At 40.9% G+C, this 4,298-nt stretch overlaps 1 long non-coding RNA gene across 2 annotated transcripts; it reads left to right on the top strand.

The window, feature by feature from the left end:
- On the top strand, positions 2,784 to 3,997 carry LOC110435704. Of its 2 annotated transcripts, none has more exons than XR_002453546.1 (2): positions 2,784 to 3,251; positions 3,366 to 3,997. It is a non-coding gene; the product is annotated as an uncharacterized LOC110435704 (long non-coding RNA). The 2 variants fall into 2 exon arrangements; XR_002453547.1 differs by having other exon boundaries at positions 3,362 to 3,997.

The following is a 4,298-nucleotide window of genomic DNA, read 5'->3' as shown; positions in this document are numbered from 1 at the left end:
TTTCATTAGCTAATGAGTTCCTAATTGTGCATCAGTAACAATTATCATGAATTATCTATTGTATTGTATTCAACAAGGCATTTCCAGAATAGCTTACTTCAGCTTTGTCAAGTTGGTAGCTATGGGACACTGTACACTGAATAAAGATATCATAAAAAAATAACAACAGTTAAGTACCAAGGAGGAAGCTATTCTATTATATTCTTTTGACTAAACATTCGGTTTCACCATGAAATAGTAGACCAACTCAGCGAGTTCAAACATTGCCATTTATTAAAAAGCTTAAACAGCTTAATTTCAGCAAATTATAATTAGATCATCGGCAATAACCAGCTTGCCCAGAAACATTAATTTTGTGGAACACAAACACCCACAGAATAGTTGGTTAAAATTATGAAAAAACTAGATGTTACACTCAACTCAGAAATCTCCAAATACGATTCTTGCACCAAAATTGTCGCCTCCACTGATAATGTTCAATAAATTTAATAAGTATAACTTTTTTCTATAATGTTCCTACTCTTAAAAAAACTTCTTTATATTAAGTAATAGCAGCACTAGCATGTACGTATGGTAATAACAGTTTCCTATATCAGATTAACTTTAACCTTTTCACTCTACATGATCTACGAGGGCATGCAAATGTAAAATTCAGCAAGAGCTAAAGGTCATACTGGCCAGGTGCTAGAAGGTCTGCGCGGAAGCCGCGCCTGGTTTTCTAGTATATATCTAATGCTCACTTGACTAAGAAAGCAACGACCAAAAAAATTCCATTTCAAATACTAAACTCAACTCAGAAATATATATGTAATGCTCTATGGTTGACTAAATTTCTACCACCGCAAGTACCTTGCTTCACAGACAAGCAGAAGGAATTCATAGGAACATGAGGTTTACTTATCTTGAATAACTAAATGACCAATCCAGGGTCCGCAAAACACTCCAATTTAATACTTTAAACTACATGTCTACATATCCAAAAATTAGGGGCAAGTGAGGTTTCTTTGCGTGATTACAGGTTCAACTCAATGTCTGTGCTTACACAATTTTTTTGAAAAACTGAAGTACCAAGACTGAAGGGGGCAAACAAACCCTAAAGCACATCAGCAAGACCATCTGTCCTAAATTCAATGGTACTACCCAAATTGTTCACAGAGCAGTGGGTACTAGCAACAAAATTGAACTATTAGGAGTCGAGGTGAAGGATTCGGCTTACCTTGTTCTTGTTCTGCAGGTCTGTTCCTACCTTGTCCCCTTGTTGCCACCATTGGTCGTCGGCCAAGAGCCCGTCGGCGGCGGTCGTCAACATGGAAGAAAACGGCGATGCAGATCTAGTGCCCGTCAGCGGCGGGCGACAACGAGGAAGAAGGTAAGGATGCAGGTGATCCACTCCTCGGTGATGAGAGACAGGGAGATGTGGCGATTGAGCTCGGCGAGGACGCAGCTCGGGGGGCGAGGATGCAGGTCATCGATATCGGCTAGGGTTCTAGAAAGGTGGGGGGAGAGAGGAGTAGTGGCCGCGGGGTGAGGAGGGAGTGGGGGAAATGGATACGTGAAGCGTTATCCTTCCAAAATTTTTGGCGGAAATTTTTTTAGGATGCAACTTTTTGCCACGCCTGCCAAAGGTTGCAGTACCTTGTGGTACCCGTTCAAGTAAACTTTTGCTCCAGTACTGGCAAACACACTAGAATGGCACAATGGCAAGGCTCTTTCAGTTTGATCTCGAGGTTGTGGGTTCAAAGGCTATGATGGCCATTTTTTGACATCATATTTTGTATTAACTATTTTTGTGATTTATGTATCATCATGGTTTTTGCCATACTTTTAGTTAGTTTTTTAGATAAAGCTAGTTTTTTAATTAATACAATTTTCCTTAATGAGCAGCCTCATTTATTTTAAAATTTCTTAACATTTGGTATCTATTAATGTAGATATCGATATAAAACTTCAATTTTGGTTAAGCTACTCTTGATCAACAGTAGCAGATCTTTCTCCTCACATACCACTGTTCATCAAGTAAACCTGTTATTGTAGCAACTGGATTTGGGTTAACAGTTATCGTAGCGGGTTATCGGCTTTCATAGCGGTTTCGGATATGTCATTGTTCATCTAGCGTGTTACGGGTCATCATTGTTCATCGTTTTCCCTATTTAACTTTCTTTTGTACCAACACGAAGCGTAGGGCACCACCGCGGCACTCTAGTTTGTTGCAAAACTAATAAGGATACAAGGTTGAATAGATTAACTCATGTAGGAAAGTCTTGAAACTAATAAGGACACGTTACTTTGGTGTATGATCATGGGAACACCTTAATTTGGTGTGTGATCATGACATAAAAAGATTCATATTATGTAGACAGTGTGGTCGTATACATCCCTTACAGTCATTAACATCTCACTTTTTCACTTATTTGTAGTCATCATTATACACCAAAATGAGGTTTCATTGAAAGGATTTAAAATTTAGTATTGTGTAGTCATTGAACAAAGAAGTACAATAATATCACCAAAATGTAATAAGAAGTGGATTGGTTCAAAAAAATTAAATAAATGAAATCATTAAGAAATATTAAACTTATTTGAAAAGTAATAAACAAAAAATAGTTCAAAAAACACCAAAAAAGTGCCCACCGTATGGTTCGAACACAAGAGCTTTGGCTCAAACTCTGCAGGCCTTACCATTGCGCTATTTAGGTGCGTTCGTTAGTTTGGGAGCCCTGTTTTAGATATACGAGAACAAATCATGCATCCCCTATGTTGTTTATGTGGATGACGAACGGGTACTGATTTCTGAAGCTGCATCCAAGCCTGCTGCCGCAGCCGCATCGTGCTGGCTCGACGCCGCCTCGGTGTGCACGCCAGGCCGGCGCCCCGACGATCTCGCGAGGGCACATCGGCTGCCAAGCTAGGCCGTGGCCCCATCCCAAGGCCTCCGCCGCCGCCCTGACGAGCGTGCCAGGCCGTGGCCCCAGCCCAAGGCCTCCGCCGCTGCCCCGATGAGCGCGCCAGGTCGCGGCCCCATGCCAAGGTCTCCATCGCCGCCCCGACGAGCGCGCCAGGCCACGGCCCCATCCCAAGCCTCCACCTCCGACCCTCGACGCTGCCAGAGATCCCAATCCCCCAATTTCCCATTTCTCTTACTTATCTGTGAAGTTGCATTGATTTGTTTTGGACAAATTAGTCATGATTTTGACCATAATTCCTCTTCTATGTAGCTTGCCAGCTGACTGTTAATCGTGCCATGTATAATGGTAATTTTTTTGACTCATATCCACACATGTGAAGCAATGCTATTCTTGCTGTTACTGTTAAACATATCTGATTCTTTTTTAACCTTTTTGCCATTTCGACATCAATGGAGCAAGGATACTTCTGGCCTTCTAGGTGCAGCTTGTTTGACCGTATTTTTCACTGTAAAAGATTAACTGTCTAGGGTCAGAGAATGGTGCACATTTTTTTCTTTGTAGCTAGTCAGCAGTTGTCTGAGTGCATTTTGTTCAGGATCAGAGAATGGTGCACATGCACACTCCATGATGTAATGGCCTTTCTTATTGTACTGTATATGTGATAGAGCCAATTGACAATCAGGTATCAACAATTTGTAAATGTAGGATCTAAGCATTTCTGATGTCGTAAAGTTGCCGTCGCCTGTCATGGCAAGGGCCTCAAGATCCAGATGGCTTCATCAACTCGGCTAGCTGCAGCTAATCTGTAGGAACTCCTCTCACTTGTTACTGCTGCAGCTGTTGGTGGAGCTGTGTTGTACTGACTTCTAAGTCATATGTAACTGTGAATTTAGGTGTGGTGGTGCTTATTAGCAAATGAAAGGATTTGTACAGTGTGTTGTAATGACTCATGAGAAGCCATGTAATGTTCTCCAGGCTATACGAAATGTAAGCCTCAACAATGTATCAATTCTAGCAGTAGCTTGCTGCTAGTAATATAGTTGTTTGTTGTCAAAAAAGTGGAAGAACAAGAGGAATTATTGTTCAGCTTATATATTTCACCCTTGAGGCAGCTACTGTTCAGCTTGTGTACATGTCACTATTAATTGCATCCTTCAAGCATACAATTCTAGAATTTCACAGTATTGCACTAAATGTTTGGGGTAACCTTCAAGCATACAACTGAGTCATGATGCACAACATAAGAATTTCGATAAGAATTTTTGGGAAAACCAAAATAGTACTGCAGTAAATGTTTGGGGTAACCATCATAGAATTGAGCTGTGAAGCACAGCATAAGAATTTCGACAAAAATTTCTGGGAAAACCAAAATAGTACTGCAGTAAATGTTTG

The sequence above is a fragment of the Sorghum bicolor genome, chromosome 5, assembly GCF_000003195.3.
Source record: "Sorghum bicolor cultivar BTx623 chromosome 5, Sorghum_bicolor_NCBIv3, whole genome shotgun sequence".
Lineage (NCBI taxonomy): Eukaryota > Viridiplantae > Streptophyta > Magnoliopsida > Poales > Poaceae > Sorghum > Sorghum bicolor.
This window is presented reverse-complemented; position numbering and strand designations above follow the sequence as displayed.